A 26,395-nucleotide genomic window follows, 5' to 3' on the forward strand; every position below is an offset into this window, starting at 1 on the left:
CACTTAACGTAATAGCTTCAATATCAGTAAAATGGGGAAAATACCTGTGCTTCCTATCTCACAGGATGATTCAATAATGATTCAGTAAAAACAAATTCACATAGGTTCCTCATATACTGTTAATAACTAAATCAACTTAGAAATTTCATTCACCAAGTAAAAATCCTCCAGTAACTTTCAAGAGTTCATTGAGCTGATTTGGTAGAAACCTGAGCGTGTCCATCATTTCCTGAAGCTGTTACAGTTTCTCTAAGTGGTTCAAAGGGCTGTAGCCTTGATCTCAAAATAGAAAAGGTTGGGGGGAGGTAATGTGGACCCTAGAGCTTAAGCTCAATTTGCCAATAAAAATAAATAAATAAACCTAGACATGTTTTTAATCAAGTTCTCTTTTAACAAAGCACAAGTACAGGAAAATGGTGGTGACAGAAGACAAAAACTCACTGATTCTAAATGGCCACACCTGGGAGGTTGCTGGAGTTTGGTCTTTTTGTTGTTTCAGTTGTTTGTTTGTCCCTCCATATTACAAAAATTGAACAGGATTTATAAAAAAGTAAACTCTTGGTAGCTTATTTCATTTGATAGGTGTCTTCAGTGTCTTAAGTTTTTCTAATTTAAAACTGATGTTCTACTTCAGAGGCCCCAAATTTGCCAGTTCATACTTTAGCTGCAGTATTCATTTTCAAATTTTCAAATTTGCTTTTCTATTTCTTTTTTATTCTATATTTTTTAGTATTTTATTTGTACTTTTCTGTTTCTAAGAACAATGAGCAAACATCAGTAAGGTGGATTGTAGCACATGTGAGGTGAATTTTTGTTATTCTTTCTTAAGAGTTTAGTTTCTCAGGATCCATGGCCATAACAATCTGTTTTACAGGCTCATGACTTGCAAACACCTCCACCATGCTTGCCCAGCATTATATAATGATGAATAATATAAACATTTGTGCTTAAATTATAAATATCTACTGTGACTGCACAGTGAGATATAATGGTGAGATAATGTAAACTTGTGAAGCTGTTGCTGTCAATATGCCTTCTTTGTCTGTTGCCCTATAAAGTAGGCGGGCAGTGGGCAGTGAGTGGGAAACCCTTCAGGTTGAATGCACAAGCTGGAATGCTGTGCATGCCTTGATCGGCCTCCATCAAGGATTGGGGGAATCTGTGTCTGCCTCAACCAGTTGAGGGGATCTAAGGGTGGATATACGCAATACCTGTGTCTATTGACCCTGAGATGTCAGGGTAGTTGCCCCTCACTTCTAACCGGCCCCTTCGAGAAGGGTGATTTGGGAATGCTGTAGGAGCTGGTGCTCCCATTATCAGCAAACTCTCTTGAGACTAGACTAGAATAAAGTAAGAAATTAACCCCTCTAACTAGAACATGTATAGAAAGGCATGTAAGCCACTTAAGACTTGCCTCAAAAGATATTCCTTAGCCAAAGTGAAATTATAATCATATTTGAAACGTGGTTATTGGAACTTGCCATTTTTAGATGCTATGGGACTATTAAGTGACTGTTCTGAGTCTAACTCCAGGTATGGGTAGCAAGAAAGGCGATCTGAGTCTCCAATCCATGATGCCAGTAAGCTGGTGAGATGCTGGTATGAACTGCATAGGTGATCTCAAGGGAAGGGTGGGAGAGTGGCTGTTCAGCATGGGCTGAGGTGGGATTCTCCTGATTCAGCTTCCCCACTGACACCTGGCAGACCTTAAGCCTGATTGAATGTAAGTGGACAATCTAATCCTGCCTGGAACTGACATGAAGTTCGGGAGATATTGTATCCCTGCAATGTCCTACTCTTGGTGGCAATTTCCTATAGTCAAAAGGTGTGTAAACTTAATACCATATCTATTCAATTATAGATTATTGGTAGGGGAACATCCGAGTTTAAGTCTAAAATTAAGCTATTAGGCATAGGACTTTAGACCAACAACAATAAGTTAGGGTCCTTTAATTCTTAGTAATACTGTGGAGACAATTAGGTCAAGAGCTTGTGAAGTTAGCAACATAAATATTATTTTTGTCTCAGTTGGTTAATGTTTAAAAAAAAAATTCTTTTGTGGTCCATATTGTAAATGCTTTAAAAAGAAGTATCACATGACCAATTGTTTTATCTGTTATAAACTGTGTTAAAAATGAAAAATTAAAATTAAAAAAAAAAAGAAATTAACCCCTCTGAAGCTGTCATAATGTTCTTCCTGTCTGACCAGATCGAGTGAACCTGTGCTGGCATCTGTCCTGTGTGCCTGTATTTTTATAATCACAAATGCATTTTTATCCTAGCTCTCTCCTTTCCTCTCTACACTCTATCTCTTCATGATCTCATCATCTCCAACAGGTTCAACTATTGTCTCTATGTAGATGATTCCAAGATACCCAGATCAAAGCTTAGTCTATCTTCTGAACTCCAGTCCTGTATCAACAACTGCCCCTTGGACATTTGGAACTAGATGTACCATAACTGTCTTAACCTCAACATATACAAGGGTTCCTCTTTTTCTAATATCTCCATTGCTGTTGCAAGGACCAGCATCCTCTCAGTTGCCCAGCTCCCCCAACACTCATTTACCCAGTATATCATGTCAAATCTGAACCATCACAATCTCCCTCAAATATGTTTCCTTTCCACTTACACAGTCAGCAACCTAGTCCAGATCAGCCAATCAGTTAATAATCATTTATTAAGTGCCTAATCTGTGCTTAGTGCTGTTGATTCAAAAAGAGGCAAAGGAGAATCTTTGACCTCAAGGAGCTCACAATTTAACTGGAGAGATAATGAGAAAATAAATAAGTAGAAACAACCTATATGCAAGATAAATAGGAAACAATTAAGAAGGGAACATACTAGAATTGAGAGGAATTAGTCTTCTTGTATAAGATAATTTTTTATCTGGTACTTACTTTAAAAAGGCAGAGGACATAGGAAGTGAAGATGAAATTCTGGAGCTGAAAGCGTCTTAATCATAAAATAGCAAGGAGGTCAGTGTCACTGATCATAGAATATGTACAAGGGGGTAAGGTAAAAGAAGGTAAAAGGGAATTGGATTACAAAGCGTTCTGAATGCCAACTAAAGAATTTTGTGTTTCATCTCAGAGGCTACAGGGAGCCATGGGAGTTTATTGAGTAGAGCAGAGGCACTATGCTACCTAGCTGCCTATCATTAATCAGGCTCATGTTTATCCCTGAACCTGATCTTGGTCCGGTGAATCAGAGATGATTGTTTACAGTAGGTAGGTCAACAAATATGTATCAAACATCAACTAGGCACCAAAGGTTGTGCTGGGAATATGGTGAAGTGACAAAAAACACAAAGAAAAAAGGACAGCTTCAATTATTATGTAACATTCTTAAAGGAGAATTTGATTCTCACATGTATCTTCTTACTTCTTTCACTTAGAAGCTTCTAGCATCACAGTCTTAAAATTTCATATTCAAGCACATCACCAGCTTTGATCTCTGGAGCAGTCTATTTGAGTCTCTCACTTCCACCACAATGCAGTGCTCTCTATACATGTGACAAGTTGTATGATCTTGAGGGAACCAACCAACATTATACTTGGTTCCCCATCTTATGGGGTTCCTTCCCTCTTTCCTTCCTTTCCTTTTTTCCTTTATCCTTCATTTCCAGCATTCTCATCCTTCTTTCTTTCCTCCTCTTGTAACTCCATTCTTTCCTTTCTTTCCCTTTTTCCTTTGGGGTCAAATCACCTTTTTCCCACTTAAAGATAGACACCCTGTATACAAAGAATCCCTGACAAGATGAACAACTATTCTAAAAATTAAGAACTCATTTCCACCTTTCAGCTAAGAGAGTATCCTAGCTTTACATATTCCAATGGACCACATAGGCCAGAAGAACCCCAGGTCCAGGGAGTTAGTCTTGTCATTTCTAAGGTCTCTGAAAGAACATTCTTTACAAAGATCTCTCTTTTTGTCTCTTTCTGTATTGATTTTTCACTCAAAAGTTGGGTGATAAGGGATGATGCAAGGTTATGTTTCCATCTGGGATCCAGTCTGCTGCCATCCTAACCTTCACTTCCCAGTTTTATGGCCCATGGTGTTGATGTGTATAGTACTCTATGGATGGTAGAAAAAATACATCAACTTCAGAACTATAGATTTCAATTATGAGGCTTGTGGTGCTTAATTCCCCCCTGGCAGGAAAGAAGGAAAGATGGTAGGCCAAAGGGGATGCACTGCTAGGGCAGTTTTCTGTCTGCTAAGCCATTCTTCTTGGTGGTATATTACACATCATAGGAGTGATTTTTACTGTTTTCTCTTTATTATTTGTCTCTGTGTTTGTTACTTGGGCAAAAGCAATAAAGTATGTGTTTTAGTAGGAACAAATCTTGTCTTCCTTTGCAATAGCACCTGAGGGCTCTCCAAACACTCCAAAGGAAACAGTATTACTGCCTGACAGATTTCTCACCTAAGCAGTCCCAGTAACACACCATAGTAAATGACAGGAACCATTTCTCCGGGTGTTGCTGAATTAGAAAAAACAGTTACTGTCTTCTGTCTAATGAAATAAAGCAGAACAAGATTAAAAATCCAAATACAAAGGGTTATGCAGGTACTCATTAACCCACAAACCATGCTAAGTTATAAGTCATTTCATCTTTCCTAAGTCAGGGAATAAAACCTAAATCCTGGCATTTCAAATAGTCTATTAATGAAATGGGCGAGTAAGTCAGTAGTTTAGCTGAAACAGCACAGTACATGTTAGACTGGGAATGGAGACATCTGGGTTCGTGTCCCAGTTTTGGTACCTCCCTTGGCCTCACTTGTCCACATGTGTAAGATGGGGATAATTCTACTGTCACTAATTCCCAGAGTACTATATAATCTGCGAACTCATCAACGCAAATGTTAACTCCAGTGGTACAAACAGAAGCTCTCTATGCTTACTAATTGTGTGTGGCTGGCTCTTTGTGTGTGCATGTGTGCCTGGATCTCCCTCTCTTCTCCAGGATGGAAGTGTAGTGACCACTTGCCATCCCCATCCTACTGCTGGTCAGACTGAAAGCTTTGACTAGTTTTGTTTTCTCTGACCTAGGGCCCTCCTTGGGTAAGCTGATGATTCTCCACTCCAGGGCCTCACCATATTGGTGCCATACTAAATTCAGCCCACTACAACTCAAGACTCCCAAACTCAAGTGATCCACTACCATTAGCATCCCCAGTAGCAGAGATTACAAGCATCCCAAGTAAGGTGACTCTTGTTCAGGTCTTTCTGAACTCATTTTATGAGGCCATTCAATTTGTTAGAGATACTTTCTTAGTTTATTTTGAAATCATAAACATATGATTTAAATGCTTCCACTTGTTCCCAACCCCACTTCATTTTCAGCCATGTTTCCTCGGTGATATCATTTACACCACCCTTCCTTCACGATTCCTTGATGGTATCATACTTCAGCCAGCTCATGTCCACGCTGTGTCTCACTATTGCCCTTGGGCAGGGGTCACCTTCAATTCTTCAGGGCCTGTAGGGTCCAAATGACGACACTGGAAGAATGTTGATTTATTTCTAAATAAGCCTTTATTGTCTGAAGAAATTTGGGTGACAGATGAGCTGAGTCAACAGGTAGGCTGAGAGGAACTGAATTTATGGAAAAGGAATTTCTGAAAAGACAAAATGACAAAAGGAAACAAGATACAGCATTTCATCAAAAAATAGTGTGAAAGAGGTCAGTAACATATATTAACCCGAGAAGGATGGATCAGTTATGTAGGGAAAGTGAGGAACATTAGGTGGAGAGCTAGATTGTCATTCGGATATAAGGTGTTTCTGCCCTTTCATGTGGATCAGTTGAGTGGGGAGCTGTATTCCTTGATGGTTTACTTGATTGGGGGCATATGCCTGCTCAGAACTCTAATAGAGACACTTACAGAAACAAGGACTCTGACTACTGCTCTTCAGCATTGTAGTGAGGGCCATCCCCCAACCTGTAGCACAAAGATGTCATTGTGTATCTCAAAGGGAAACAGAAAAGACATCTCTAGCCTCTTCTCCTCCTACCCTTCTCCAAGAGACTTTCATTCCTGCCAGGAGGGGAAGCAGAAAGTTAGGGTCAGCAAAATCTTGGCTATTCCACTCTCAGAGAGAGAGAGGGTACTGGGCTAGAATTATTTCTATCTGTTCCCTTAAATAGTATTAATTTAGGAGATATGATTTTCAGGTTCAAGCTAACTTCTGATCTCTGATTCATTATTGGGAGAAACAGGACCTCAAGCTTTATGTCCAAGGTTTCACTCCTTTCCCACCAGTTACAAGAACATACATTGTGAATATCACAGAAACCCATCTATGCAAATTAAATTACAAAACCAAACCAAAAATCAGAGAAGGTATACATATGAGAACATATACCTGATAATACCAAGTGAAGGAGCTTGGGTCCCAAAAGGAGCAAGGCAACTCAGCTCCACCAAGAGAGAATCTTATATCTCACCTGAGGGGAAATTCTCCAAAGTCCCTAGTATAGCAAACTTGGTGTGAGGACATGATGGAGACTGCCAGCTCCTCTCATGGCAGGTATTTCCTTCAATACCACTTTTCCTTCAATAACCTAAAATGGGGTGGGCATTGTCCAGTTTCTTTCATGAAGCTGGAAGCCAGAAATGCCCAAAGCAACTGCAGGGCCTAATGTGATTCACAGCTTGAAGACTGCTGAAGACACTAACGTTCTCCCTGTAAAAGCAAGCACCCTGACATACATGGGGAGGCGGGGTAGGGCTGCTGTCACAGGTTCTTAGATCTTCTTTTCTAAAAGGAAAGGCTACTTTCGAGGGGTCAATAATCACTTTAATCAAGCACAAATATATCATTGACTTAATTCAGGGGAAAAACAAGTCAGTACCCTGAACTTCAGAGAAAATACGAAGAAATATACACCAACAGACAGAGTTTTCAGCCGCCTGACATAAACAATACATACATCACAGATCAAAAGATAGATCCAACAGTCTGACCATTACATGTAAACACAGTTACCAATACCAATGTTTGGGCTTTCAAAGCTGAGGGACTCCTTAGTGGCTACCCAGAGTCTCCTCTGGCCAAACAAACACTTTTGATGAGTAAACCCCAAACTAAAACCTCACCTCAGAGTACTTCTACATTTTTCAGAGCCAGAGGGCATCACAACCCTTGATAACCAGTGCCTCATTAGAACATTAAGAAAATGTGTGGGCCTTCCTACAAATCTTCCCTAATCAAACTCCCCTTAATGTTCAGGCCTATCAATAATGCTAACTCTAACCCTAAATTATATTAACAATAAGCAAAAATGCATTATCAATATACTCCTCAACTCTACGTGCCCCTCACAAGGACATGAAGCATTGCTTACCACCACTGAGGAAAGAATCCCATACCAATGGGCTTGGTGCTCAGGCTATAGTATACAGAAACAATATGGAAACCAGAATTATTTTCTATGAGACAAATTTAATTCACCTGATCATAGAAAAAAAACCCCAGGAACAAACTAACATGTATCCTAGATTTGGAGGAAAGCAGATTATAGGGTTCAGAAGAAATAGAGTTAGAGTCCCTTGGACTAAATGGATACAGAAGAAGTCAGTGCAGGATGGATGGAAAGTACAATGGGAAACAATTCAAATGAGGAAGAAAAATGTGATTTGTTTGAAGAGACGTATGATTCTTCATGATACTGAAGGAGCTCACCAGTCAAATTATATCTGGAAAAGGAAATATATTGAAAATAGAACAAAGAACCAGTAACAGAGAATGGATATGAGAGTGGCATGATCCTATAAAAAGAATGTCCTGAATGCTAAACCTCAGAATGACCTGAGAATAGTGACAACACAAGGATCTTACTCATTTGTTTGATCTAAGTTAGGAAGAAAGAGGAAGGTCCTTAAATAAGTGGCAGCTATAATTACTTTGTATTTTCAGCACTCAGAACAGCATCTGGCACACAGTAAGCACATATGTTTACACATAATGCTGGTTGATTTAATTGGCTGAAACATTGTGAGTGATACTTGAAAGATCACAAAAGTGGGAGTGGGTGCCATAAGATGTGTTGTCATTGTCAGTCGTTTCAGTCATGTCCAAATCTTTGTGATTCCTATTTGAGGTTTCTTATAAGAGATACACGATTAGCTTGCCATTTTTTCTCCAGCTCATTTTACAAATGAAGAACTGAGCAAATAGGGTTAAGTGACTTGCCCAGTATCACACAGGTAGTAAGTATCTGATATCAGATTTGAACCTATGAAAATAAGTCTTACTGACTACAGGCAAGGTGCCTACCACAAGGTTAGAGAAGAGCAAGTAACCCAATTTTCAAAGCAAAAAGAACAGTTTATAAACTATCAGCCAGGAAGTTTGACTTCAATTCCTGGGAATATCTTAGAATGGATCATTGAGGAAATGGTTGACCAACACCTAACTGTAAAAACAGTACCTACAAAAAACCATCATTACTTCATCAAGAACAGGTCCATGTCAGACTAAGATCATTTCCTTTTTGCCAGGAACACTGCTAATAGATGAAGTAAATGCTGAAAATATACTTGACCTGGATTTTCCCAAAGGTTTTGATAAAGTATCTCAACTATTCTTATGGAGATAATTAAGAGGTGTGGACTGGATGATAAGACAACTGGATGGATTCTCATTGGTCGGATGACTAGACCCAAAGAGTCATTCTTAAAGGTTAAACATGGGAATGATTCAGTCTAAACATAGCATATCTTCAAATGCAGTACCCCAAGGATTGACCCTTGCCTTATGTTTTTTAACATTTTTATCAATGATTTGGATAAATGTATGCTAATTGCATGCTCAGCACTTTTGCATGAAACATAAAGTAGGGAAGGATAGGTAAGATAGTGCATCTCAATAGGCCAATGTCTTGTGCAGAATCTGAGAAGAAAATTCAATAAATATAAAGTCTTGCACTTATTGCAAAAATTATCAGTTTCACAAATGTAAGACAGTGTAACTACGGATAAATAATTGTTCTATAAAAGGTCTTGGAGTCATACTGGACTGAAAGCTCAGTATGAGTCAGCAGTATGATATGACAACCAAAAAAATCTAATGTGAACCTGATACATCAAGAGATGCCTAACTTCTAGGAGCAGGGAGGTGATAGTCCTACTCAATTCTGTTCTCATCAGATCTCATCTGAGATACTGTGTTCACCATACTTTAAGGACACTGATAAGCTAGAAAGCATCCAAAGAAGGGCAATCAGGATGGCAGAGGGTCTTGAGCCTACATTATATGAGAATTATTCATTTGTTCATTCCATAAACATTTATTGAGTAACAGCTATATGTCAATATTGTGCTAAATGCTAGAAATACCAAAAAAGTCAAAATACAGTCCTTGCCCCCAAGGAGAGAACAATGCAAATGGGGAGATGACAACATACAAATAACTCCATAACAAACAACATACAGGATAAATAGGAAATAAGTAACAGAGGGGAGGTACCAGAATTAAGAGAGGTTTGGTACCTATGGGATTTTAGTTGGAACTTCAAGAAAACCAGATAAGTCATCAGTTGAAGCAGAGAAGGGCAAGTTTTCCAAGCATGGGGGACAGTCAGAAAAAAATGTTCAGTCAAGAGATGAAGTGTCCTATTTGTGAAATAGCCAGGAGACCAGTATCACTGGATCAAAGGGTATGTGTGGGGGAGTGAAGTCTAAGAAGACTGGAAAGGTAGGAGGATGTGAGGTTATAAAGGGCTTTCAATGTCAAACAGAACATTTTGTATGAGCCTAGAGGCACCAGGGAGCCACTAGAGTTTATGTTAGGAGGGGTGACATGATTGGATTTCTGTTTTAGGAAAATCACTTTGGTGACTGGATGAAGGAGTGGTTGGAGTAGGGAGAGACTTGAGGCAGCCAGACCCACCAGCAGGGCATTACAATAGTCCAGGCATGAGGTAATGACCAGCATCAAAGTGGTGGCAGGCAGTGTCAGAGGAGAGAAGAGGGAATATGCAAGAGATGTAGAAAAAGTAAAAATGCTAAATGTATGGTGGGGGGAGGGTGTTCATCCTTCGTTGCCTAAGGGGGTAAGAAATAGTGAGGAATCCAGGATGAATCTTAGGTTGTGAACCTGAGGGACTGGGAGGAAGGTGTTACTCTCTTCAGTAACAGAAAAGGTAGAAGGGGGAGAGGGTATAGGGGGAAAGGATAATGAGTTCCATTTTGGATGCACTGTTTGAAATGCCAACTGGACATCAAGTTCAAGATATCTGAAAGGCAGTTGGAGATGAAAGAGTGCAGGTCAGCAGAGAGTTTTGGGGAAGAATAGGTGGGTTTCAAAATCAACAGCATAAAGATGGTAATTAAATCCCTAGGAGCTGATAGAATCACTATGTGAAGTAGGGAGAAGAGAAGAGGACCCAGGGCAGAGGGTGTGATGTGGAAGAGGATCGAAAAAAGGAGACAGAGAAGAAACACTCAGATAGGTAAGAGGAGAACTAGAAAAAAGAGCGATGTCCTGAAATTCTAGAGAGAAAAGAGTATGAAGGGAGAAAGAGTTATCAACTGTGTCAAAGGCTGCAGTGAGGTCAAGAGTAATGAGGACTGAGGAAAGGACAATGGGTTTGGCATCTTAAGAGATCACTAGTAACTTTGGAGAGAGTAGCTTCAGTGGAATGATAATGTAAGAAGTCAGATTGTAAGGGGTTAAGAAGAAAGTAAGAAGAAGGAAGATGGAGATACCCATTGGAGATGGACTTTTTGAAGTTTAGCTACAAAGGGGCAGAAGAAAAAATAAGATGATAATTAGCAGGGATGAAAGGATCAAGAGAGGCTTTTTTTCCAAGGTAGGAGAGATATGGTGGGCAGTAGGAAATGAGCCATTTGTCATGTGTGGGGCAGGATGTATGTCCTTATCCATATGGGTAGGACCAGGTGGTCACTGAGACGCAGAGAGGAGAAAGTACAGAGCCAATGTCACTACATAATAGAGTTGGTATTCAACCCCAGTTCCCCCTAATCCAAACACAGGGGTCTTTCTACCACACTGGTATTCAGGCAGAGGTACCTTGTTGAAGATGCTACAGAAATAATTCCTAAACCTAATGAGAGAGGTTGAAACAAACAAAATGTCCTAACTCAATATTTTACAAAATTTTCCATTTACAAGAGGCAGTGGGGTATAGTGAATAAAATGCTGGTCTCAGAGCCACAAAGAACCCACTTCTAACATACTGGCTGTGTGGCCCTGGGCAAGTCCCTTCACTACTATAACTGGCAGGGGAGGTGCAGACTTGCTTTAGTAGAAGGAGTTTCCCATCTGAAAGTTCTCTATACCAATAGTTATAGGTCCAGTCTCTGTCTCTATCCCCATTCCTACTTCAAATACTAGCAAGAATCTTAGTTCTCACTTGAAAGAAACTTTGTTTTCCTACTCTATACTTCAACAATATCAAGGTTCAAAATCCTAAGTCACTGACATTAATTATGACAGTGACTTTTTTGCTTTCCCACAATACTATGCAGACTTAGGACTCAGAAAGGGACTATGGCAGGCAAACAGACATTTCTCACTCAGAGTCCCCAAATGCTGGTTATGCTCAACGTTGCAGTAGAGGAGGATTGTGGGAGAGAGATGGGAGGTTGGAATCTATCTTGCCTAGCCACGGAGGAGTAGGACTGACAAAAGAAAGGATGATGGGTCCCTCCCCTGAGACCCTTTGAAGGTAGCCAAGGTAAATCTATGAAGGTCAGAAGTCAAAAGGACAAGACTGAGACTGCTGAAAGGTGATAGGGCCAAGGCAGATGTGTTCAGTAGGAATGGGTGGCTGAGGCAGTTGGAGCTCTTTGGTTCCTCTTCACTCATTAACAAGAGCTTAGCCCAAAGCCCTTATTCCCCACTCGATTGCCAGAAAATTATTATTATTAGTCATTATAATAATAATAGGCAACATCTATATAAACTTTTAGGGTTTACAAAATGCTTTACATTTAGTGGTTTATTTGATCCTCTTAGTAACTCTGTGAGGCAGGTGCTATCATTCTTCCCATTTCCAAGGAAGAAAGAATTAAGTGATTTTTCTAGGGTCACATAGTGAGTGTCTGAGACAGAATTGAAACTCGGGTCTTCTTTACTCCAAGTTCTAGTTCCCTTGTACCCAATGGGGGTGGAGGTGGGGGAAGGAGTAAAGGAGAGATGAGGCAATTTTTCATTGTCAACTATCAGTCAAAACAGCCAGCACTAAATCTGCTTCCCTAAATGATCATGTTCCCATTCCTATGGCTTTTTGTATTGTTCTCTATAAACCTGGTGTCTACCACTCAAACTAATGAGATTAGTGATAGTGGTGGGAAATGACTGAGAAACAGGGGAAATGGGAATTTTTCTCTGGAAGAGGCAAGGGATATATTTCCCTTCCAGGGAGGCTGGGATAGATGGGGAAATGAGCAATCAATGAATCAACTTTTCATAAGAGTCTACTATGACCCAGGCACTGTGCTCAGCTATGGAAATTCAAAAAGAGACAAGAGACAGTTCTTTCTCTCAAGGAGCTTATAATCTAATGAGAGAAGAAACATGCAAACAAATAACTACATAGAGGATAAACAAGAAACAACTACAAAAGAGACAGTAGTATTCAAAAGGGTTGGGGAAGGCTTCCAAAAATATATGGAATTTTAGTTGGGAATTAAAAGAAGTCAGAAAGGCTAGTAGGTGGGGAAGAGGAGAGAGAGTAGTCCAGACATAGGGGATGACCAGAGTAAATATCCAGAGCAGAGATTTGGAATGTCTTGTTCAGACAACAACCAAGAAGCCAGTGTCACTAGATCTAAGACTGAATGTTGAGAAGTAATATGTAAGAAGACTGGAAAGGTAGGAGGGAAATGTTATAAAGAGCTCCTAATGGCAAACAGAGTATTTTGTATTTGATCTTCGAGGCAATCAGGAGTCACTGGAGTTACTAGGTGTGGAGCGGGGTGCAGTAATGCTTAGTGTGATATAATGAGACCTGTGTTTTAGGGAAATCACTTTAGTGGCTTAATAGATGATAGATTGGAAAGAAGAGAGACTTGAGGTAGGCAGACCCACCAGCTAACCAATGGGTCCAGGTGATGAGGGCCTGCACCAGGATGGGGGCAGCGTCAGAGGAGAAAAGGGGGCCTATCTCAGAGATGTTGTAAAGGTGAAATCCAGAGGCACAGACAACAGCTAGATATGAGGAGGGGGAAAGAGAGAGTGAGGAGTTTCAGTGGAATGTAAGGTAGGAAGCCAGATTGTAAGGGAATGAAAGCAGAGAAAGTAGAGGCACCTACTGTAGATGACTTTTTTGAAAAGTTTATCTTCAAAAGACAGAAGAGTTGCAGGATCATAGTGAGGGGTTTATCAGGAGGAGGGAGAAGTGTGCATGTTTGTAGGAAGAAGCCAGTAAAAAGGGAGAAATGAAAGATAGATGATAGAGTAAGGATGACAGAGGAAGCAATCTGCTGGAGAAAATGGGATGCAATAGGACTGATTATTCAAGTAGAAGGGTTAGCCTTAGCCAGAACTATGGCGCTTTTCTCCTGTTGTCTTGTTTATCCTTCATTTTCAAAGAGGACCAATGACATCATGGTATGATGTTTTGACTTGCATATGAATTGGATTTAAATAAGGCAGTGATGCAGCTTCACTTTCTCCTTGAGTCATCAAATTCCAGTGAAAAGATAAAACTCAGGTCAATGGATAGTGGGATGCAATAAATGACCTTGGCTTCTTTGACGTCTAACCAAGCTCTAAGTGCTCCACAGTGCTGTTAGATCACCTTTATGGCCATTGGAACACTCCATATAACTCACTTTGTCATGTTAAAAAAGGATGAAGGAGTAAATGGTGGCAGAAGGCATTTGAAAGATGGAGGATGAGGAAGAGAGAACAAGAGGGAGTTCATGGAACATGTACTAATTTTTTTCTGTATAATATGAAGGGAGGTTATCACCTGACAGGGTGGGGGTATGGAGAGCCACAGAAGGTTTGAGGTGAGATGAAAAGGTTCAGAATAGTGTCTAAGGAGAGTAGAAGAGTGGGTTGATAATGGAATGTTAAATTAATGGGATATAAGATCTTCCATGCCCATTAATAGGCCTCACATGGAACTCACAGGGATTCCCACACCTTTCCAATTAAGTGCTGATTTTAAAGCTTCTCAGTACTAAGCCAAAACAGTATATATTATATTGCTTGGAGGGAAAGGTGTGTGGGCAGAGAAAAAAACAGACTGAGAGAGAAACAAGTGGAGGGAAGAACTTGCCTAGGGGAACTTCCTTATAAGGAAGCTTGAGGGAAAGAAATGTGGGTGCTCCCTGGAATGGTGATGAGTACCTACTAAATCTTGACTTCTGGTATCCTAATAGCAATGTTCCAAATAAATATTTTGGTTTTATCTTGGAGGAAAGTTTATTATATTTTGTGAACAAACCCAAGAATACATATACATATTCATAGCAGCTGCAATGGATATTGAACTGGCATTACAGGGAGGAATAGTAGGATTGCCTGGGAGTAGTCAGATAGATGTGTGATTTTCTTAATTTTCATTCAGTAGCACATGTTTAGGATTGAAAATAGCAGGTAGGAATGATCCAAGCTGAGATTTGGCTGGGAATAATCAGTGATATGATAAATAGGCTGCAGATTCAAGAGAAGAGGACAACATAGAGTTGAATTGGTTCACCAAGAGGTCAAGATAGAGAAAAGAGGAGAGAAGCAGAGGAGATGATCTGGGAGACAACTTAGGGGTCAAGGGATTGGAGGTGAAGATGTAGACAAAGAGTAGGGTTTGGTAAGGGAACGCAGAGGGAGAGGTGAAAAGGCATAGATTATGGTTGGATAAGACAACTTAAGAATTCTTTAACTTGGAAGCAGTACATATATGGGTCATGGCAAGACCAAGGGTATGATCATTTTTGTGTGTGAGTGAGGTGGAGCAGGGGAGGAGATCATAGGAAGTGAGTAGACTAAGGAATTGGTTGTTTAGGGTGTTTGAGAGAGTCAAAATGGATGTTTTTCATTCCATTACTATGAAGGCAGAAGTTGCCTAGGGGAAAAAAATTATAATCCAAGTACTGAACTCATTGAGAAAAGAAAGGGAATAATCTGGGGGGTCAGTAGACAACTGTTACTAGTATTTTGTGTGGTAAATAAATAGAATGAACCTCAAAGAAAGAGAGGCTATTGAGTGATGAGGGTAAGGGAAGAACCCAGAGGTACCAATGGAGAGAAAGGAATATTCCACCTCCCCCAGCTCCATCAGTGAGCTGTGGATAATTAGCAAAATGCAGCTGGTAATGGAAAGGATGGTCAGGGAAGTTATGTCATCTGAAAGGAGTAAGGTTTTAGTAGTAACTAGTAGATAGAAGGAGGAGAGGAAAAGATTTAAGATGAAGGATCTTCTATGACTGAAATATTTTGCATCTACAAGGACATGGATAGTAAAGGTCACTAAATTGTTTTATTTATCTAACAGATTTCAGTTACAATTTGATCAAACAAGTAACTGGGATTGCCCAGATTCAACTGATAGATTCATTTCCCATTAAAGTTATGGTCAAATCAAATCAACTCCATACATACCATGTAACAAGTCCTAAGCACAATAGGTAGTCTGAGAAGTGGGGGACAGGTCAAGAAGGGGGGCATTTGTTGGCTATAATTCTCAAGGCTGTTTATTTTGGCTGCATAAAAGGCTGATAAGAGGATTCTAGGGAGCTGTTTTTTACAGGGTCCACAAAATTTGAGAGAGTGCTTCAATTTTTGTAGGTCATGAAAGGCTTACACTTTGAAATGTTTCAGTGTTGGGATTTTATTTCTAAAAGGTATCGGAGAAATAAATAGTACAAGACTTAAGCAGCATGAAGAATCTGTGCACAGTTTTATTGGACACGAATTCAACAACTGAAGGGCAGATTTACTGAATGCAATTAAATCAGTTTTCCAAAATTGTAGGTCTTCTTGTCTGATAGGACTGTGCATTCCTAAGGTCAGACAGGTTTCTTTTTCTCATTATAATATTAGAAATCTCATTAATGTTCATGTACATTACTCACTACACAGGTTTATATGCTGATCAGGTAAAACCTCAAAGGGAAGAGGGTTTGAAAAATCTCATTTTCTAAATTAGGCCAAGATCCTATTAGGACATGAGAGAAGAGGCTGTGTGATTGTTGTCCAAGGATCAGGCTAGCTGGTACCTCCAGCATCAGCACTATATTGTCCCCAAGGACATGGACCATTTGGACCCTGGCAGCTCTTGGAAGCTACCTTCTGCTTCATCAGTTGAGTGAGCACCCAATCACTAAAAAGAGAAACCCAACTTGGATGAGTAATCCAAATGAGAAATATGTTAGAAATCCAGGAATTGAACTTTCAGGAGAAAAAGGACAGCTTTTAAAATAGAATAGGACCTATAAATGCTGGGCACTAACTTTCTCACCTTCATCAGGAAATATTTCTCACCAAAGGGGCCCAGTACCATGATTTCATCTAAATGCAGAACAAATCCACAGCTAAGATTTATGGGGGAAGGAGGGGAATGTCTTTAATGGTTAAGGAGATTATTCAGGAAGAAAGATTTCTCTAGAAAGAGAAGGAACAATTCTTCCCTAACCTCTTGTTTCTTACTTTCTACTTCAAAAACCTACAAGGGCCCTGGTTTCTATAAGATTCCTCTTAGGGTAATTAAAAAGGCAAGGGCAATCATAAATGATAGCTTGGCTAAAATTAAGAGACTGATGATCCAGAGTTTAGGAATAAAAAGCATTCATTCATGTATTCAGTAAGCATTTATTAAACACCTACTATGTGCCAGGTATTGTGCTAAGTAATGGGGATACAAAAAAAAGACAAAAAACAATCTCTGTTCTCAAGGAGTTCATTGTCTAATTGGGAAGATAGAATGTGCCAAGTAGGTACAAAAAGCTAGACGCGGAAGAAGTGAGAAATAACTCTGAGTCTGTGGGCTGAAGTCATGACCCCATTCCAACACCATTACCTGATTGTTTTTTTTGTTTCTGTTCTTTGTCCTTGCACATTACACACCCTCAGAACTGGTCTAAGCTGCATCCATGACTGCTCCTTGCCTGGATACAAAGCCTAGCTGAAGGTCTTCTCCAATTCATGCTAAATTCCAGTTCCTTGCCTTTCCTCAGGTATCAAACAATGTCTATTTCTCTGTCTACCACTCAACATTCTCCCCAGTGCCACAGTTAGCTTTATATCACCCAACAATGTACTCTTTCCTGCAGCTAAGTGACCAGGGCAAGGAGCTCAGAGCAAGAGGAGCCAACAGTTCTCTCACTCTAAACTAGAAGAGTCATCCAGCTAATTGATGGAATGGAGCACAGGTTGGACTTAATGTCCAACCAGGGCCAGGCATTCAGCTTTGTCACTCAGACCAAAGCAGGATTGGAGTTTGCTTCAACCAAGATGAGACTTTATCATGAAGGAGCACTGAAAATACGCAGGTTTTCTCCTGAACCATCTCTGAGATATGTGAGGAACAAGAACTTAATACTCAAATGAAGTGGCAGAGAATCTCAGAGAAGACAAAATAGGATGAAGCAGAGACCCTACCTTCCCTCAAGTAATGGTCCAAGCCTAGCCCTAACACAAAGCCCCAGTTTAGGAAATGCTTTGTTGTTCAGTCATTTTTCAGTCACGCCCAGTTCTTCATGACCCCTTTTGGAATTTTCTTAGCAAAGATCCTAGAGTAGTTTGTCATTTTCTTCTCCAGCTCATTTTACAGATGAAGAAACTGAGGCAAACATGATTAAGTGACTTGCTTAAAGTTACCCAGCTATTATGTCTGAGGCCACATTTGAACTCAGGAAGAAGGGTTCCTGAATCCAGGCCTAGCATTCTATCCACCGCACCACCTAGATTATTAGGAAATAAAGGTGGGAAATGAGCAAATAGATAAGCAATGTGGTAAAGAAGAAAAGTCTAGAAGTCAGAGCCCACAAGGATCTTAGTTTGAATCTTGGCCATCCCTGTGACTTTGGACACCTCATTTTATCTTTTCTAATCACACTTTCTCATCTCTTAAGTAAAAGAGTTATATATTATCTCAAAGGTATGTTCAATCTCTACCTCTTATGATAGTCTTATGATAGTCTGTAACTGTATGATCTCATCAGTTTTGGTAATCCTTCTACAATTCATCCATACCTATCCACCCTATGTGATTTGTCCATGGATGCTTGTTAGATTTCCATAGGGTAGGGCCAGGGGGGTCACCCTATATGCTGGGGGCCTTAAATGAATTTGATCTTGGGCCCATGATGACACCACTGGAATGTGTGGTTGGTATATCTGTTATCTTTCCATATGGCCATCTTATCTTCCTTTTTGCTTCTATATCTCCTTCATGCAACCTACCTTTGGAGGGATCTTCAGTTTCAATTCTTCAGAGACTACAGAGTTCCATAACTCTCAGCCATACCACAAATTCTATAGCATTGGCCTCCAAGTGAAGAAGACTGAGTTATATTACACTGGGAAAACTGTACTATGTTTCCATCAATCCATAATGGCTCATTGCTTTCAAAGTCCATTTCTTTGACACCACTATTCTCCCAGTAGTGCTACAGGGCTCAGAATCATGGGGTGAAGGGAATGGAATAAGCATTTATATAGCATCTACTATGTGACAAGTTCAATGTTAAGTGTGTTTTACAAATATCTCATTTGACCAAGGCAGCTATGATCTTGGAAGAATCAAAATTAAGAATCACCCAAGGGACAATGGGAAGATGCTCATAAATGTAAGCACATAAGCTGCCACTAACAAGGATTCTTATGTGATAAAGGGCATAAAACACAACAGTGAAGACATAAATAATAGGAAAACAGACAAGTTGGTCAAGTAATGAAAATTCAATTTAATTCAATAAGTACCTGTCTGGCACTAGGCTGAGCACTGGGGGATAAAAAGAAAGGCAACAATGGTCCCTGCTCTCCCAAAACTCACTTTCTAATGTGAGAGACAAAAGAAAGCCTGTTATGTTCAAAGATGTACACAGGATGAATCAGGGATCATCTCAGAGGGAAGTCACTAACATTATTAAGGAGGAATCGATTGAGGAATGGCTGGATAAATTGTGTAATATGAATGGGATGGAATCCTACATGCTACAAGAAAAGAGGAAATAGATGATTTCATAGGCATGGAAAGACTTATATGAACTGATGCAGAAAGAAGTAAAATAATCACAGCAACTCATACTACATCAACATCATAAAATTTTGAAGACTTTTATAAGTCAGCGAATAACTAAATGAGCAGAACCAGGAGAACAATTTATATACTAGCAACAAGACTGTGAAAACAAATTGGAAAGCTATAAGCGCTACTAGAAATACAGTGACTATCTGATTCCCAAAGACCAATAACAAACCATGCTGCCTACCTCCTGACAGATGAATTTCAGGGGCAGAAGAAGACATATACATGTATGTATGTATGTATGCATATATACGTATATGTGTATGTATATTTGTATACATGTGTGTATGTATATGTATGTGTGTATATATTTACATATATACATATGTGTATGTGTATATATGCACATATATGTTGATGGAGGGATTTTGTTATCCTTAACTAGGGATATTTGGTACATTTGTTTTTCTTTTTCATATTCCTTTTTCATTTTTCTTCCTCAAGGGTGTGGAATGGGGACGGATAGAAAATAGATTCCTATTAATTTTTTAAATAAAACTTTATTTTTAAAATCACACTAATGAAGACCAAAAAAAGTTTCTTGCACAAAGTAAGATTTTAGCTGAGATTTCAGGGAAGCCAGAGGTAGAAGTAAGAGTGTTCGATGTGGAGTCAGGAAGATCTGAGTACAAATCTTTCCTCAGATACTTCCTAATTATATTACCCTGGGCAAGTGGCTTAATGTCTCCCACCTCAGTTTCTTCTTCTGTAATATAGAGATAATAATATTAATACATCATAGGTCATAGTGCTACAAGAACCAAGGGCTGCCATTCATGCCACTTACTAATGGGGCACATCATGCTCTGCAAGGCATGGTCATGTCACAAATGGGTAACCCCCTCTTTTACTTTCTTATGAGAATCTATCATAGCTGCAGTTCAACCCCATCTTTCATCTGTACAGTATGTTGTTATGATCTGTCATATATATGGCACTGGAGAGCCATTACACAGTAGGAGCCAAAAGAATCATAACTGAATAAGACATAGCCCTTGTCCTCAAGGAGTCTGAAGTCCAAGAGGAGAAAACAGATGAAGATAGGACACTGAAAAAACTATAACGCATGTAGGAGGTGATGTGGAGATGAACCAAATACCTGAACTAGCCAAGGAGGGAGAAGCCCTGCTGTACATAAAGACCAAACATGGATTTGAGAGGACAGATCCAAGTGTTTCAAGAATAAAGAGAATGGACAGGCCATGAACAGAGTGGAAGAAGGGTCAGTTGAAGGAGGTCTAATGTCTAGGGCCTGCCAAGAGATTTAGTGGGCTGAGTGAGCCAGTTCACACACACTCAGTCAACAAATCCACTTGGTTGGGCACTAGGGCAGAAGCTCTAAATCTGAGTGAATTGACTCCCCTGGGACCAGGACTTGAATTCCTAAAGACCCATGTGTGGAGATCAATATCTCAAGTAAAGTGTTAAGGGTGCTGATCCAAGTGGAGAGAAGGTCAGTGATAGCTGGCAGAGGAGGAGATGGCTGGATAGGATGTGAAATTGAATCCTGGGAGCCCTTCCCCACCTCCATCCTTACCCCTACTACAATCCTTCCTATGAGATGGCTGTCCAACTCTCCTTTCCATCTACCCTGCAGTGGCACCCCAAGACCAGACCTTGTTAGCAGTTCTGTAGCTGAACCTTCCTAGATGCACTGTCTCCTCCATTAGAAAGTAAATTTCTTAAGGGATCAGGGACTGTCTGAATTAATTATTTGTATCTCTAGCACTTAGCATAGTACTTGGAATGTAGTATGCACCTAATAATTTTTTTTTATTCATTCAAATAAATACAAGATAAAATTCCAAATACAGGGAAAAGAAAGAAAGCCTTTTTCTAAGCCTGGGGGATACTCAGCTTGACCTGGTTATGACTTAAGAGCTGAAAGTTTGCCCTTATCAGGGAGAGGCTTCTAGTCACCACACACCAGCTAAAAAGATCATGACAGTTCAATGACTTTGTAGAAGGAGATGTAGGAGAACATCCTACATTTTATAAGCAGATCCTTCAAAAATAGGAAAATTACAAAGAAAGTCTGGGTGCATAAAGGGGCAAGCATGAGCTTACGAGAAAAAATCCAGTTGCAAGGAATAGCTCTCTCTTTGACAACATGAGATAAATGAAATATACATGATGCTGTGCTGAAGTGGTTTACAATTCATCTGGGCCAAGCTCTCTAGTTTCCATTTCTGAAACGAAGATGAAAGGAGACTTTTAAAATAATAATAACTTCTAAATACAGTAATGGCATAACACTGAAAAATATTGAGTGTTCAGTCACATTGGTGATGCCTGTTATATTTTTAAGGGAGAAAATCCATTAGTGCTATCATCTTGAGGATGGATTTGGGGAGTGCTAAATCCTCCATCTGAGTAACCTTCCATCTCCTCCAAGGTGGTTGTCTTTCTTTAATATGAAGAAATGGTAGTGCACTTTTGGCCCAGTGTGAGACTTTTTAGTGGACTATAAAAAGTCTTCTTGGAAAACAGTTCTCAGTCTTTTACTCTGACCCCAAGGAGTCCCCTTCCGACTAGGACTCATATTACCCTTTAACACTAGCAACAACAAAATCCCTAAAGTGAAAGTCTGCCCCAAAGGTTTCACTGCCTTCAAATAGCTTTTCATAGAACCTGTCCTGTCCCCCTCTCTCAGAATCAAAGCAGTTTGTAAAAAGGTAGAGAGAGTGTAAAGACCCAAAGCTGCTCACCCATTCATATGGCCTGGAGTCTGCAAATGTCACCATCTAAAATTTGCATAGAATCTAGCAGCTTCAGCTTATGAACAGGTCCCCAGTGGTAGCCCCATGGGACCATCCTCCTTCTCAAAATCGTACAGGATCTCTATGTTAAATTATAAACAAAGAATTTATGTGACTGCTAAGTTTTCAATGTAAGCCCTTCAAGGTCTACAGTATTTGAGGCCTTAGGGGTATCAAGGCAATAAAGTAACTACCTTTCCTGAACAACCAGTCCCCAGATTCTTAAGATAAAACAAATCCATTCAATTCAAGTAATCACCTGCTCTTGTGAGCTAGACACTGAGACTTCAAAGACAAAAATGAGAATTATCCCAAAAAGTTATTAAACTACCTACACCCAGTAATACCACTACTTGGTCTATTTCCAAAGATGATTAGGAAAAAAGGAAAAGAACTTATATGTTTTTAAATGTTTATAGCAGCTCTTCTTCTGGTGGCCAACTGGAAATTGTGGGGATGCCCATCATTTGGGAAGGATACTACTGCACATAAGAAATAATGAGCTGATTGGTCTTAGAAAAGCATGGATAGACTTGCACAAAAAATGAAGAGAGAAAGTAGCAGAACCAAGAGAACACTGTATGCAGTAACAGCAATGTTGCATTAAGAGCAACTGAGCAAATAGGACATTTTCAGTATTATAAATACCAAAATTAACTACAAAGGACATATGAAGGAAGACGTCATCTTCCTCCAGAGAAAGAACGAATGAAATGAAGTATATAGAATGATCACACACACACACACACACACACACACACACACACACACAATCCTGGTTCTGATGGTGGCCATCTCTAAGGCAGGAGGAAAGTGAAAAAGGGGGGGGGGATGACATTTGCGTGATATTTTTATTAAATCTTTAAAAGGAAGAGCAAGTTGTCCATAATAGATTTGTAGTTCCGTGTGCAATCATTTGCTTTATTATACTGTTATGGAAATGCTTATTTTATACCATAAAGTAAAAATAAATTAAAAAGTTTTTTAAAGACACAAATTAGATAATCTTTGCCCTCTAAGTGGAGTAGATGTGACATGTTTACACAGACATGTAATACAAACTATCTACAAAAAAAAAAATACACAAAATAATTTCAAAAAGTGGAAATGGTCTAAGCCTTAAAAGTATCCAGGATTCTATGAGGTAGAAGAAAGTAGAGAGTGAACATTTGAATCTTATAGGGTACTTCAGGGCATCATGAGTAATTGTGAAAGGCTGTGCCTGTGATTTATGGAAAGAGAACAAGATTTATTATAAGAATTACTGGGCCAAAATCAACCCTACTACCTATATAACTTTGGGCAAACTTTTCTTCTTTGGGCCTCAGTTTCCTCATCTGTAATATGATGGCTTTAGAAATGTGTTTAGATGACTTCAGGCATTACTCGCTGCCCTTATCCTATGGTCTTGGTCTCAGAACCTAGTTACAGCTAATCTGGTCTTAAAAACACTGAATCCAGCAAAGTTCTTCAAGTAAATTTCATAAAAATCAGACAGGTTATTATTCATTAATGTGGGAGCAGTTTTTAAGGTTCATCCATAAAAGGAAATCAGCTCCAAATGGAATACATATTCTGCCCAGAAGCGCAATATCTGAATTTTAGCTTTTCAGACTTGGGTAGCAGTATTGAAATGAGCACTCATTTTTAATTTTCTTATGATCAGCAGAAGACAAACAAACAAACAAAAAATTCCATTCAGGTTTTGGGCCCTAATAACAATTCCATATGTGTAATATGTGAAATAAATCTGGTATCATTTGAATGGACCCATCTGGAATTCATTGAAATTGAGTTGATGCTAATAAATTCATGATGGATCAGTATTAATTTCACAGGTAGGTTCATAGGTGTTCTATTAAAATAAATGTTATTTAATGGTCTCTTGAAGTGTTGGTGTAAAATCTAATTTTAAATAATTGTGACTTTTTTTTAGTGTTCTCTATGTTGTAAAATCTCAACAAACCTTACAAAATACATCATGGTAATGGTTAGCCTCTTATGCATAAGAGTGAATCATACAACTGAAAGTTAATCTATAAGTTCATGTACCTCTAGGTTATCTCTAGAAAATAAAATTTTGTAATAAAATATATAAATATATGAAAATATGTAATTAGACAAAATATAATTCTCATATTACAGTTTTAAGAAAGACAAACCTTTGGAAAGCAGGAAGAAGAAATTAAATTAATCAAGTAGCTTGAACTTGAGGCAACCCAGTGGTGTAGAAAGAGAATTGTGTTAGGAATGAAAAGCCCTGGATTTGACTCAGGAAGCCTGAGGATGGTGACAGGAACCCTGAAACAAAGGCACTCCTCTTGTTGAATGAGACCTCCAATGTGGAAACACCTGGTGAGGTGAGGGTTCCCATGTAACCTGGGAACCGTGAGAGTCAGTCAGCTTGAAACGCAAGGTCAGGAGCAGCCAACTCTATGTGTGATGTTTTAGAAGAAATGACATCTCATTATTATGATGCATATGATGTGTTTGGTTTGTACTTACTGTCACTATGTAACACATAATGCTATGTAAATGGGCTTCTATTTCCTCTCTGTAAAATAAAGAGGCTTAAATGAGATGGACTCCATGATTCTGTTTAGCTCTAATTCTCCACATTTACTTTCAAAGACCCTTTGTACCATTGCATACCAACATAATACTATTATATGTAGTAACTCAGTCATCCCCCTTAATTGTGGGACCTCCAAAAGTCACCCCAGATTCAAGGTGCCCTCTCCTACATCATGTACTCATAGCATTGACCCCCACCAAGGGGTCAGTTTTCACTCGTCAGCTAAAAGACACAAGTGGTTCACATCCAAACTATGGAATGAAGTAACATAACAAGGAAAACGTCAGTAGGATTTTCTTTTCCACTCCCTACCCCCCAGTCTAGAAAATAAATACAGAAAAATGTGTTTCCAAAGCCCACCCAGAGGGACACACATCAGGAGCACATACGTGGCTGGGGCACATGCCTGATGAGGCTACTTGCACTTCTAAAGCTTCAGGGATATCAGTTTGTCTCTTGATGTCATCACGCTCCTCTTTCCATATGTGATCCATGTGAACATTGTTTTCTGAAGTCTGGGTACCTAAGCGTCAATCACACTGTATCTCTGCTTCTCCCCCATTGTGTGTTGCCTTTCTGATGTCTCCTCCTTCTTGCCTTCCTAGGGCTTCTTTGCTTTCTCCTGGGCTTCTTTGCTCCCTGAAAAGGATGTGACTGCTGGTCTCACAATCTCTGCTGGACAGTGAGTTTGGGGTGTCATCTCTTCAAGACACATGCACACCAGCCACCTGAGCTCCACACTACTAGAGTATGATGATCAGAAGCTCATCCTTGGTAAGGGAAGGCTCGCAGATCTTTAATCCTAGGTTGACAATGAACAGTTAACAAAAGCCAGTCAGAGTTCACCTAGTTAAGATGGAGGTGTTGTTGTTGTTGTTGATTTTTTAACTCCTCCGTTTGGAGCTAACATCACAGTCCTTTGTTCCAGAGAACCATCCAATTTAAGATCAGAAGTTTCCAATATTCTCTTGCTTAGAATACAATTAAATTTTAATCAGAACAAAGATAAACGAAAAAGGCAAAATTGTTGTTGCCAAGTCACAAAACCCACATTTCTGCATTTATTACATATACTTGTCACTAGCAAAGCCATCTATGAGTAGCTTTGGTACCCTATTGATATTTAAGCCAATGAAAAACTTCACTATCACCATTTTTATTTATATATTCTTTCTTCATTCATTTGTTCATTTTTTGTTTATTTAATTACATAAAATAAAATAAAACAAATTTAAAAAATAATTCTAATTAAAGGGGTCATTCCTTGACTCATTTCTTAAAGAGGCCTATTCATTGAATGGGCATTACCTCACTTTCAGTGAGAACCTGAAAAGGCCTTAGCTTAAAAGGGTCAGGGATTCCCAGTGCATCCTGGGCCTTCTCCAGTCATCCTGATGAACATCTGGTCACTGGACCCAGATGATTCAGGAGGAGAAAGTGAGGCTGAGGACCTGCATAGCCCTCCCTCACTCAAAACAAAGTCAACAGCAAGTCACCTCATCATCTTAATGTCATGGTCCTTGTCAAAAATGAAGGACAAACAATGACTTGTTTGTTTATCAGTGATCTGGGAGGAGCACCAAAGGAACAAGGAATGAAGAAAACAAGGATTTATTAAGCACCCACTGTCTGCCAGGCACCATGCTAAGTACTTTACACATGGTATTCCACTTGATCCTCACAACCACCCTGTGTGGTAAGTTCTATTATAAAACCCCATTTTACAGTTGAGGAAATGATGCAGACAGAAGTTAAATGGCTTGCCCAGGGTCACATAGCCAGTAGAAGTCTGAGTTAATCAATCAATTAATAAAAATTTGTTAAAC

At 39.4% G+C, this 26,395-nt stretch overlaps 1 long non-coding RNA gene across 1 annotated transcript in view; it reads right to left on the reverse strand.

Annotated features, from left to right (window-relative positions):
* Positions 1-5,260: 5,260 nt before the first annotated feature.
* The window catches only part of LOC140514881 (uncharacterized), a 58,118-nt gene continuing 36,983 nt past the window's right edge, over positions 5,261-26,395 (reverse strand). The window contains exon 2 of the long non-coding RNA XR_011970764.1: positions 5,261-5,625. This is a non-coding gene — a long non-coding RNA (uncharacterized lncRNA). The remainder of the gene's footprint in view (positions 5,626-26,395) is intronic.

The sequence above is a fragment of the Notamacropus eugenii genome, chromosome 7 (genome assembly GCF_028372415.1).
Source record: "Notamacropus eugenii isolate mMacEug1 chromosome 7, mMacEug1.pri_v2, whole genome shotgun sequence".
Classification (NCBI taxonomy): Eukaryota; Metazoa; Chordata; class Mammalia; order Diprotodontia; family Macropodidae; genus Notamacropus; species Notamacropus eugenii.